The sequence below is a fragment of the Corapipo altera genome, unplaced genomic scaffold (assembly GCF_003945725.1).
Source record: "Corapipo altera isolate COAL_440 unplaced genomic scaffold, ASM394572v1 116, whole genome shotgun sequence".
NCBI lineage: Eukaryota > Metazoa > Chordata > Aves > Passeriformes > Pipridae > Corapipo > Corapipo altera.
This window is the reverse complement of record NW_020884953.1, coordinates 2,391,872-2,405,001: the sequence shown is the minus strand read 5'-3', so window position 1 is coordinate 2,405,001 and position 13,130 is coordinate 2,391,872. Positions and strand designations below refer to the sequence as shown.

The following is a 13,130-nucleotide window of genomic DNA, read 5'->3' as shown; positions in this document are numbered from 1 at the left end:
GTCTTGCCATAAATGTTATTTATCAATGCTGATAACCTTCAGATATTTTTACGCAGTTCAAGAGTAGCTGTTTCTTTCCTTCAGATTCAAATCATGAGTGCAGGTATAAATTTTTGCAAAGGGTTAAAAGTTTGTAGCAAGTGTTTTGGTGCATCTGCAATGTAACAGGACACAAAAAGTTGTGCATCTTGCATATCATATGATTACTTGATAAACAGTGCTTAAATCTAAGGTTGGGCTCATAGTCTCTTAATTAGACAACTGCTGTAGAAAAGTCATTGTGTGTAATTGCTTACTTTTGAAATCAATTATCTTTTTCATTTATTCTCATATTACTGCAAGAAAATCACTGCAAATTAAGTTTGAAAGAGGAATTTTAAGTATGCTTTTCACAGATCATCTGAAAGAGCTCACAGGCGTAATACAGCGTTATTCAGCAGTTTATTTAAAGGACAAAGGTACAGAGAAAATTAGTTTCTAATCTGATTGTTCTTAGTATTGAAAGAATGGAACAGGGTAAAAAGGATTTACAAATTGGAGGTCAAACTTTGAATCTCTGTTCTGTTTGATTCTGAATCAAACATTGAAGCCAGTGGAAATATCTGGAAATAAAACTACTTTGATTTGCAAGAGGTTATGATGATTTTTATTTCCCTGTTAGTTTGTTACCAGGTGAGATCATGTATAGTTTGTACAAATGCTTTTGTGTTGGCAGCAAGAGATTCTTCTTAATTTAAGAAGCTTTTCCTTAACAGTTTCATACTGGATTTAGAGATGAAATAGTGATTAATTCAGAGGAATGATTCAGATGAGCAGTTTTGCCTGCACTGGGACATGTTTCCTGTATTATTTTGAAGTAGTAAAATGTTCATCTGCTTATTCCTTTTTTCTTCTTTTTCTTTTTTTTTTAACTTAAGAACATATTTTTTAACATGTAGGATTTACACTTGCATTGATATGAACTCATATCTGGATCAACTGTCTTTTATTATATGATGCACGTTCAGTCTAAGACTATGCAAAGAAATTAAAGTTGTAGTGAGCTTCTTGTATCTTATTCACATTTCAGTAGCAATGAAAAAGCAAAATTTTGGCTTCCATAAATCAGCAGAAAACATTCCATTGACTTAGGCAAGACTTTGATTAGCCTTATTTAAGCTGCAGCATCTGGAAAGTGTGGGCCAGAAACATGAGATAAAAGAGAACAAAAGGGTTACAGAAACATTGCAGTTGCAGGAACTGCAATCCCTTTCATATTACTTGAACTTCCTGTACCTTGCTTGCTCTGGTTAAAACTGCTGGGTTTTGTGGTTTTTGTTTTTTTTTTTTCCTTATGTCTGAATTAAAATGTTGATTGCAAAGACTTTGGGTATATTTACAGTGGGGACTGCACTGCAGACTGCACTGCAGCTCAGAAATGCTAAGTCTACTTCGAAGTTGCCTGGCTTAGATGCTGCCAGCAGTGTGTCCTGAGTGACCCAGAGCTCACTGCAGGCTCATTTTCACCCAGTTGTCATCAAACTGCTGCCTAAGCCTGGCCAGCTCTGTGCTCATCCCCAGGCTCTCCACACAGCAGCCAGCAGTGTGGGCATCCTCTCTGTGAAAGTTTCAGTGCTACTGATAGTTTAAAGGTGGAGAGACCTACTGCTCTCGGATCACTCCCAGGAGACCTGCAGGGAAAAAAGAGGATTTTTTTTTGTGTGCCTGCAAGAGGGGTTCACTTCAAGGTCGGGTTTTTTGTTGTGACAGTATGGTCCAGTCAGCATAAAAATGTTTCTGTGACTTTGATAGGATGGGGAACATCAAGCTTTAGGGTTAAAATGGGAAGAGGCTGTTTCTGAGAAGCGATGGGGATGGAAGTTGAAGTTAAAAGAACAAAAGAAAGCACAGAAATCCTGCCTTCTCCCCTGCCCTGTTCTCCCATGAGTATCCACCCCTCTGTCCAGCCCTTGTGCAGGTCAGCAGGAAGGCACAAATATCATTGACAGCTGAAGTCTAGGCTATTGTCCCTTCCATTTTCTTCTCCAATAAAGCTTTTCATGTAGGGGGAAGTTTTTTAGTAGGGAACCTTCTGGCTGTGTGAAGGGAACGTTCCTTCAGTGGTGGAACAGATATTAAAGATTTTACGATACATGTGGTGCTTGGGGAGATTTGCTCAAATGAACTCTTAGTCCTGTAGAAGTAGTTCTCTGATATCAGCAAGGACTGTGTTTAGGGTTTAGGATATGCTTACAGCATATCTCACTTGATTTCTGTTTAGGTTCAGAACTGGCATGAGGCTTGAGAGAAGGATATGGTCTGCAGTGAGACACTGTTCTCCCATGAGGTTTGGAAGAAGGATGCTGACTGCAGGGAGCCACAATTCTCCTGTGAAACTTGGGAGAAGGATGTTGGCTGCAGGGAGCCATCTCTTTGTCGCTTGTGGTGTGTGGTTTGGCCGCTCCTGAGAGTTGGAAGGGGGTGCCTGGCCTGCAGTGGCAGAGCTCAGTGTGTTTAGGCTCTGGAGCAGCAGCTCTTGCTGCAGGTGGCAATGGGGACTCCTCAAAGCTGCCAATTCTCAAGAGCACTGACCCTTCAGTGCTGGGCAGTTCTTACACAAAGCTGACACTGGGCACAGGGCTTGGAGCTCTCCAACTTATTGCTGCTTTTCCACCTATGGAGGCAACCTTGTTGTAGGCACTGTGCTCTTAGCATCTGGCAGTCAGGCTTGGAAACACTTCTTTTTCCATTTGGCCTCTGGAGCAGGGGAGCAATTACTTAGTACTGAAGGCAAAGCTTTTTCGTTGCAGCGTTTGGAGAGTCTCATCCTTTCAACAAACAAAGGTTTGTATAGCTGCCCTGGAAATGGGAGCTGGCTCACAGCACTGGCACTGTTGGTTTGTCATCCATGAACCCGGCCAACCAGCCTCTCAGTTTTGATCAGCTGCTGCTTTGAATTGTCTTTTCCAATCTAAAATTGGGTCAGGCTAATCAACATGTTACTGACTGTACAGTGCCTGCAGATTGGAACTGGTGAAGTTGAGAAGGAAACCACAGAAGTCATGAAGTGCAGTTCTGCTTTGAAATTCACCTGGATAATTAAAATTCTTCTTTCAGTGCCTCTAGATGATAATTTTATGTAATGATCTTTGTTATATAAGCAATTAGTTAATGAATATCTTGTTTATTTCTAATAGAGAATTCCAGACATCACTGACACAGTGGCAGAGAATTTAAACTCAGGCTTCTTACTCTAAGCAACATGTTCTTATGTGATTAATTCAACATATTCCCTCTTCAGTTATGCTCACATGCACTGTTCTCCTCAGAAGCAAGATAGGACTGGGACAACTTGGCACTAATGATCACGTTTTTATCTGAAGACAGTAACGTAAAGTAATGTGGATGGGGCCATTATCTTAATGCAGGAAAAAATGATGTGGACATGAGCAAGGCAGCAAAGGGAAATAGTAGAAATAGTTTCACTGTTTTGACTATATAGCTTTGGAGCATTAATCCCATTGGAGCAGGATCTCTGTCAATCTGTAAACTCATTACTCAGTTCCAACGCTCCAGCGAGCACCCTGCTAATAGGAATTGTTTGGGATGGATGGGTTGGAGGTCAGTCACTGCCCTGCAGTTGCCTTTGAGAGGTTTAGTAGACTAAACTTCTGAGGTCTAGAGGGCAAAAGCACACTAGATGGTTGTGGTTTTTGCTTTCCACTTCAATTCTCTGCTTGTACAAGTGGCTCATTTACAAAGATGTTCTGAGGTTTAAAGTTTAAGTGCTTTAAGATTAGAGTCAAGTGAAGAAAGCTGGAGGAAAAGGAGTGTAGCTGCCCCTCTAGATGCTGCCAGCTGTCCAGTGGCAGAAAGCATGACTTACTGAGAGAGTTTCTGGGTTTCTTTGTTTAAATTCTTCTCCTTAGCCACATGAGCTTGGTTTGTGGGAAGAGACTGTTGCACAGTCATAAGACTCCACAGACAGGCTTTAAGGAGGGAACCAAACAACAGCATGACTACCAAAAATACCCTGATGGCTAGAAAGGTCTACTTTATAACTTCTGTTGGCATTTTCTATAGTTGGCAGTTATTTCTATTTGCAGATAAGATTGTGTCTGTGAAATCTGCAGGATCCAATAGTTCTGCTGGAGAAAAAGACATAGATGTCTTTTGATTTCTGCTTACTGTCTGTCTTCGTCTAGAGTAAGCATTAAAGAGGAGCTTCCCAGATGTCACAGTGCTGTTTCCAGCACAGTGACCCTGCTGTGGGCTTCAGTGTCAGCCCTGAGAGACTCTGAGCCAGCAAACCTGGGGCTCACTGAGGTGCTGCTGATAACCTGTGTTACAGACATAGGTTAGGCTTTGCCTCTGTCCTTCTAATAGCCCCTTGTGAAGGCAACTAAAGTCTTTAAGAAGCTTCTAAATAAGTGAAACAGTGGTAAGACACCTAAGTCATGATGTGCCCTTTGGGGTTACCTTCAATTACTTGTATTTGCTTTTCCCTTGACTCAGAAGAAGGGAATGCTGCTGTTTCACCAGAGGTCAGTGGCAGCTGCAGGTTCTTAAGCAGCTGGAATATGGACAAGCTTTCTGTTTCTCCTTCTTGACCCTTTTAATGCTAACAGGGAACAGCAGTTTTGTATTCTCTCTGATCCTCCTTTCTGATGGAAGTCACATGAAGATATTTCCCCTTCATAAGGATAACTAGACAATGAGCAATTTCTCAAATGAAAATAAATAAGAGCTAGAATGCGTTGGTAGAAAGTGCAGCAATAATCCAAGGCAGGTAATACAGTAAGATGGACCTTGCAATTATGCTGATAAATAGCCCGGCCTATGTGAGGAGCAGTGAAGAGATGATGATTTTCTTCAGCAGATTTGATGAATTAATCAGTACAGCTAAAGACTGAGGCACTCGTAATACAAATACAAGTGTGATACAGATTTGTCATTTGGCTGGAATTCCCAGAAGAACCTAGAGAGGCGAACTATCCAAATTCTTTGTTTTTCTCAAAAAAAAGTAAAATAAAATCTAGGACATGTTTTCAGGTCTGTAGTGATCTAGTCTCATTCTCCTCTGAAGGTGCTGTACATGTACACTCTTTTGTCTCAAATTTTACTGATGCTGTTTGCTGCTGCTTAGCATGACTAAGCTTTGATACTGAGTGAAGAGGTTTTGAGGCAGAGGTCTGCACCAACCTTGTATGTATCTTTAATATTTTTTTTTGTTCATAGACTAATGTATATGCTTTATGGTTGGACAGTTCTTCCCTTAATATTTTCTAGGGGTGATTCTATCAAAAGCCTTAAATAATCTACTCAGTTCTGATCTTTCATGTGCTGAACAGCCTGTATGCTTTGGAAGATGTTATCTAATCATGTGCTGGCGTGCAGACAACCATGACAGTGTGGTCTTTAGCAGAGAATTCTTCCTTGGAAAAGACATGCTAAAGAAGAAGACTACCACTGTTTATCAAACACTTGGCTAACGTACAGGCTGCCAAGGTCCAGAAACTGGCCAAGCAAAGCTTCCAGTCAGTGCTCAGCTGCTGGAAAAGTGTGTGTTTTCCATCTCCATATTTACAGTGGTACCAGCTTTGTGTGCAAGAGCTTTTCGTGAAAATTTCCCCCATTAATATGACTAAGTGTCAATAAGCACCTTCTCCTTGCAAATGCCAGCAGAATTAAAATTTCCCCCTTGGGAGATTTCTGAGACTGTACTGTCCAACCCTCTTTGAAGTAACTGTATTTATTGACTTCTGTTGTTGAGTCTTGACTCTCGTGTTTGTTGTAGGACATACGGATGAGCCTCAGTTGCTGCCAGTGTGAGGCATGACAACTTAGCTGCTCTCTGCACTAACTGCAGTATAGGATATTGCACATTTAAATTTTTTTTGCCAAACAGTAAACCTCTCCCCTTTTTTTCCTCATTGCCATTGCTTCTAAAATGCATGTGCAGCCATTGAGTTTGGCTGCAATCCGTTTTCCATCTAGAATTCATGTTCATTTTTGCTTTGTTCATGTCAATTCCTGAAAGCGCAGACCACCTTCTCATAACATCAGTGTTCTCATGATGTGTTTAATTGTCCCTATGTGGAATTTCTGTTGTTACTGAATCAGGGAGAAGCCTCTGTTTGTGGCAGCTCTGATGGAGTAAACAGCCCCATTGTCCTTGCAGAATGGGAAATCAGCTGGACGGGCTGGGTGCTGCAGCAGCATCTCCATGGCAGTGTGTCTGTTCTGTACACCTGGAGTTTCTGAAAAACCTCAAAGTGATGTTATAGATAAAACAGATAAAATTCCAAGTATTCTCACTTGCAGATGGAGAATTAAGGAACCAGGAAGTAAGTTTTCTGATTAGGAAGCTGGATTGGAATGGATCAGAGCTGGTGTAATTAGTAGCCCTTGGTTTTAACAATCAGTTTCTGTAGATGTTCAGTCTCAAATGTTATTGAGCAGTTGATGTTTTCCAGAGACCAAGGAGCTTTGCTTACTTAATAGCTGGCTTTGGTTGGGGTTTTTTTGTTGTTGTTGTTATTTGTTTGTTTTTTTAACTAGCCCAAACTTGCTACTTTTCAGAATCTCCATTAGATTTTGGCAGCATCTGGATAGAGAGGCTGACTTTATCTTGCAGGATGGCTTCATATTTAGCAGGAGCAATATTCTGCAGCATGGAAGAGCCTCCAGTTTTGCAGCACCAGATATTCCCATCTGTTAAAATAATAGTCACTGAGCTGAGAAAACCAATGAACCTGTTGTGCTCAGAGCAGTAGCAAGAGGCAGCTGTACAGGGGAATTTCTGCAGCTCAGTTTGTCACTCACAGAAGAATCTCTCCTGTAGTGAGTAATATGCTGGCCATGAAAAGGTAGAGGTGATTCATACAGCTGAATCATGCAGCATGACTTCTGCTGTGTTATACTCATGACTTGGCCAGAGAAGAGGTAACCTTGCAGAAATCTCACTTGTTCTTTTGTTCATGTAGGTCAGATGTGCTGGTGTGAGGCAGATGAACAACTTATGGTAACAAAACCCTGCTAATCCTCTCAATAAAAGAAATTCCATTTATGGAGGAGATAAGAAGATTTTTGTTTTATTAGCTGTACAAATCTTATTCAAACTTTACCAACCTCAAGTTTCATCATCCTTTGCCGTGTATTCTCTTGCCCAGTGATAAGGTTCATTCAGTTTTGGCTGCTTTTCCATATTTCTTAAAGAAAACCAATAACTAAACCACTAAGAATAAAAGGTTTTTAATTGTCTAAATAATTAGACCTATACTGGGAAATTTGTTTTAACCACCACTTCTCTGTGGCTGTTGTTTTGTTGTGGGTCCTTGTTAGTTGTTTTGGGGGTGATGTGATGTGTGTTGTGTTTTGTTTGGGGGATTGTTTTTTTATTTGCTAGTGCTGATACAAAACAACAAAACCAAAACCCACCTACCATCAGAAATGGCCTTTTTCCCTCAAAGAGGAACATTTCTTTAAGAGAACCAAATATCTTTAAGGGGCAGGTCAGAGGTGGAAGTCCTCCAAGCTGTGGTTTTAACCTGAGGGAGGAGGAAAGAAGTTAAGTTTAAGCAAAATGTGGCTGAAATGAGGAAGGGGAGCATAGTGTTTCAGAGGATGGAAGTTACTGTGAAGAAGTGCTTCCGTGGTGAAAGACCAAGAGTGGAGAAAACCCTTGTGGAGGCTGGGGAAGGGAAGGAAGGTTGTGGCAGGACTTCTGAGTGAGAGGGTGACAATGGCAGGGAAGTCAGGATGGAGGGAGAGTTGATGAGAACAAGAATAATCAATGGAAGACCAAGGTGGGAACAGATGACTGACTTCTCATGCTGTAGTGGAATTATCAAGGGTAGAAGATGACACAAGATGCCAAAAAAACCCATTGATAGTCTAAAAAAGGAAGACTTCGTGACAAAGCTTTTAGCAGGCAGGTGTTAGCATCATTAAAACCTTAGTTAAATTAATCTTGACAGCTTTCTACTTTCCTGAAAGCATCTTCCACCTACAGGTAACAAAATCCCTTTATGAACTGTTACTCTGGGTTGCTGCTGCTCTTCTTTCAACACCCTCCTCAAAATTTTTTGCTGTTAAATGTCTCATAAGGAATTAAATGATTGAACATGGATAGACTACATATGCATGCATGGGACAGAAAATATTTTGGAAAGCTTACCAAGAAAATCAAATCTATTTTTTTAATATATCTTATTACTACCTTCTTTGTCTTTCTTTCTGCTTCATCTTTCTGGAATGCAAGAAGGAACTGTGTGTTTTCCCATGTTGTTTTTGTTCAGTGTGGTAGATGATATTAGAAATAAATAATAATTTTTAAACTGTTGAAAGTAAGTGATACAGTAAGATGTGATATATCAAATAATGAAAATGTTCTGTGTGCATTTGTTTGCAAATGGAGGTAGGTAATTTAATTTGATTTAATATTTTGATTTTATCAATTATAGAAGAAATTAATAGTGGCAAGTACTGGTGTGGAAAATTATTTTGAAGTAAGCTTTTGAAATAAAGTCTGAAACCAGATGAACAAGGAAAACTTGTTTTGAAAAGACATTTTGAGCAACCTTATGGAGCTGGTAAATAGTGTTTCCTAAGAAGATTATCTGGGAGACCAAGTACATGAGAATTAGCAGCTAAGGAGGCACTTTTCAATGCATAATGGAGAATATCTATCCTGATGCAAAGGACAGATGGGATGTACATTAAGAAACTATTAGAGCTAGATCAGATACTCCTTTTACTTTACAGCAGGTTAAGGATTCATATATATATATACATCCATACATAAATCAAGTGTGCAAAATCACAAAATAAATTTTAACTAACAGAGGTTTTAAATAAGAACAAGGAAAGTTTTGTGATGTATAAAAATTAAGAGAAAAAACAATGTGCAAATCCATTAACAACAAGATACATAATGTGAGGGGAGTTATGATGTGACTGATTTCATGTGTCTTGTATAAAGGGCTTGAAAGATAATCAGCTACATTAATAGAAAAAAACCCAACCCTAGTAGTGGCCAGAGCAGAGAAAAACTGCTAAAAATACGTCAGTAAGACATTTATTTAAGTGTACAGGACCTGCTAGAAATCTACCTAAGAATGCTTATGGATGTAGTTGAAATAATTTTTTACTATATGAAATTATCTTTGAGAATTCATAGGTTATAAAGAGACTGCTGAGGATGGGAGATGGAAAGAAAGAAATAGCATTTGCGTTTAAAAGGATGATGGGGAGAAAGGCCTGGATAATTACAGGTTATTTTTGTCTGACTTGAATTTTGGAAATAAGTTTGTAAGTACTTTGGAAATAATTAGACCTGGATTGTCTAGACCAAATCATGTGAAACCAATATGCCTTCCTTGTTTGATAGGGCAGCAGGATAAGTGTGATAAAAGAGATGTGGAATGTAGATATTTTGACTGAAACTTTCACACTGTTCAGATAATTTCCATAAGTAATCTACATTCTAAATATAATTTCCGTAAGGTGGGTGCATAGTTGTTTACGGGATGTCTAAACCAGAACCAGTTCATTCTCAAATGGTGAAGACATCTAAGTCGATAAGCTCACATGTTTCTTCCTGGAACCAAGTTGAGATTAATGACAGTAGTCAACAGAGAAAAACCTTAAAAAACATGTGGATGACAGTGTTCTGGTGGGGCAGGGTCAAAATTCTGAACAATCTTTAATTGAGCAACAGGATGAAATTTAGTACAAAAGAGAACACCTGAAAAGAAATTAAAGTCACAGCTCTATGAAGAGATGCTCATGTGTAAGCAGTTGTGTGATGCACGTGTCTCGAGTTCTAGTGAATTGCAGTGGGTAATAGTCAGCAGTATCGTACTTCTGTGATCGAAACAAATGAAGAATCACTGCATGGTTGGGGTTCAAAGTGACTTTCAGATATCATCTCTTTCCAACTCCTTGCCATGGGCAGGGACATCTTCCACTAGACCAGGTTGCTCCAAGCCCCATCCAGCCTGACCTTGAACACTTCCAGGGATAGAGCATCCACAGCTTCTCTGGGCAATCTGTGCCAGGGCCTCACCACTCTCAATGTAAAAAACTTCTTCCTTAGGTCCAGTCTAAACCTTCCCTCTTTAGTTTAAAAACGATTGCCCCTTGTCTGTCACTACCGGCCCTGGTAAAAGGTCTGTCTCCATCTCTCTTCTATATCCTCCTTAAGTATTCAAAGGATGCAATAGGGTTTCTCCGTCGCTTCTCTTCTCCAGCTGAACAGCCCCAGCTCTCAGCCTTTCCTCACAGGAGAGGTGCTCCAGCCCTCTGATCCCTTGTGGCCTTCTCTGGACTTGCTCCAACAGGTCCGTGTCTTTATGTCTTGTGCTGAGAACTCCAGAACTAGATGCAGGACTCCAGGTGGGTCTCAGTGGAGAGGAGTAGAGGAGGATCATCACTTCCCTCAACCTGTTGGCTCTTCCTTTTATAAAGCCCAGGATACAATTCCCTGTATGTAGTTCATGGACACACAGGAGACAGTGCCTGTCACTTATTTTCTCTCTTTGGTACAGTGATGCTGGGCCACCACAGCTGGTTTTCAGTGTGCTCTAAAGGAAGGCAGGTGACTGGAGAGGACGTGGTGAAGCTGCAAGAACATTAGAAGCTTGGCAAAGAGGCCAGGCTGGCAGCATTTACGCTCTTCTGTCACAGCTCATTATTGGTGTGAGGGGTTATTCCACTTTTTGAAGTTGTTACAGAGCCTAGATTTGTGAAATAAAAATCTAGTCCCTCTTAGTGTTTGGACAGTGGTTTGCAAGAGATAGCTGCTTTCTAACTGTTGTCAAGCTGAGCAAAAGCCATGGATATTGTGGTGTTCTTGAGCATGTTGATTCTGTTGAGTGGCAGTTCATTAGTTTGGGTTCTGTGCTAATGTACCCAGTGGACAGTTTAAGTCAGTTTAACTATGTTTGCTGTTGCACATGTGCTGTTTATCTCTGCCAACTGGTCAGACTTTTCAGATGCACCTTTTTTTGTGTGTCTAAAAATGAGATTTCACGTTGCGATCTTGCTTCCAGAGCCTAAGAAGAAAACCACTGAAGTGTGAAATGCAGTACCTTTATCTTTAGAAACAGCTGATTATATTAGAAGAACTCCAGGGCTGTGTGACCAGCCAGCTTTCTGCAGGCGACTGCTAGTCCTTGAACCAGAATCTGAGAATCGTTGAACTAAAAAGAATTCTTATTAATCAAGACAGCTGGGAGTAAAGCCAAATGTTGGGCCATAACAGTAATAAGTATGCTGCTTATGTTAGATAGAAGTAAATAATTAAAATTTTAGAGGTTTGGGAAGTTGATGCATTTTTGTCTGATTTTTTAAATAAATGGATAAAGAGGAAAGATGTTTAGGTATCTACTTCATGCTTTTGTAGCAGGTAACTAGACTGAAACTGTTGAAAAAATGTAGTGATGTAAGCTACCTGCCCACAATCTTGACTCCCAAGGTAGTGATATTTTTGGGGGTAGGGGAAAGAGCTTGGCATACAGTAGCAGTCACGAAACAGGGCATTACTCAATGCATGCTGCATCCTAGAAAACAGTACACAGTATTTTTTCATGTCATTGGCTCTGTGTTTGCTCACATTTCTGCTTAAGCTTTAACTATATTATATAGTTTTATAGTCTATGTATTTTATAGTGAAACAGAAGCAGAGCAAAGGACATTAACAGTTTCAGAAAGAACAGTCTTGGATAAGGAGAATTGACTTTGGAAATAAGTAATTGGTGTAAGTATGGTAAAATGATGCTTAAGGGGAGTGTACACTTGTGTGTAAAATGAAGTATGTGGCTGATAATGGGTGGAGATTGGTACCTAATAAACTACTCTATTTTAATGGTTTGGGTTGGAAGGAACATTAAAGACCATTCCAAACCCTACCATGGATAGGGACACCTTCCACCAGACCAAGTTGCTCCAACCTGGGTTTGAACAGTTCCAGGGACGGGGCATCCACAGCTTCTCTGGGCAACTCATGCCAGGGCCTCACGACCCTCATAGCAAAGAATTTCTTTCTTATGTCCAACCAAACCTGCCCTCTTTCTGTTGAGACCACTCACCTATAGGAAGGTACCCTTGTTAATTTATTCTCCCCTAAATGTTTAACATAAAATTTGAGGTTTGTATGTAGAAAGTCCAGTTCTGTTGTGTTTCTGACTTGAGTATCCCTTAAAGAGAGTCTGGACTCAGCTGAGGGACTTGTGGGATGAACGTGTTTACTTTTAGTTGATAATTTGCCCTTAATTAAATACTAGTCTCCCATACTGATTAAGTACACAGTTTTCAATTTCAATTGGAAAGTGTAAACTCTATTCTTAAGGCTACAACTGATGCTGCTTCTGCTGTGCAGTGATGTGCAGCTGGGTGCAGGTACAATCCATGCATCAGGCTGAGTGGTCTGGGAGACCCTCTGGCATTTGAAGATGAAACCACAGCAGTGAGCAGGTTATTAAAATTGCTTCCCATTATTTTGACTGACTAATTACCCCAAAATGGGCAGTCCCACTTCTTCTCCTGTCATTTAGAATCTATTTGCACCAAACTTTAGTGCTTTGAAAATCTCACTGACCTCAAAGTCAGACTCTTTGAGTCTACACTGTGTCAGGGCAGGTTTAGGTTGGATACAAGGAAAAGGTTCCTCACCCAGAGGGTGATTGGGCACCGGAACAGGCTCCCCAGGGCAGTGGTCACAGCACCAAACCTGACAGAGTTCAAGAAGTTTTTGGACAATGCTCTCAGGCACATGGTGTGACTCTTGGGGAGTCCTGTGCAGGGCCAAGAGTTGGACTTTGATGATCCTTGCAGGGCCCTTCCAGCTCTGGATATTATCTGATTCTGTATGTCTGTCTCCAGCATGACACACTGGCACAAGGGCATTCACAAGACACCTTTCTGTGACACACAGGCAGTGTGAAACAGTGCCACAGGGCAAGAAACTCTGTGGGATACTAATTTTTATGTGTCCTACTTATTTTAAAAAAACATGTTCATAAAAAGAAGAAAATCTCCTTTTGGTACCACTCTGCTTGCCAGTCACAGGACTTGTGCCTTCTTACTCACTGCTCTGGATCTGTGGAGAGCAGCTTCAGTTTCATAATGCCAGTCCAGTATCTTTTTAA

At 40.5% G+C, this 13,130-nt stretch overlaps 1 protein-coding gene across 3 annotated transcripts in view; it reads left to right on the top strand.

Annotated features, from left to right (window-relative positions):
* Window positions 1-13,130, top strand: part of RCAN2 (regulator of calcineurin 2) — an 80,086-nt gene that overhangs the window by 43,668 nt on the left and 23,288 nt on the right. The gene's annotated exons all lie outside the window — the stretch shown is intronic.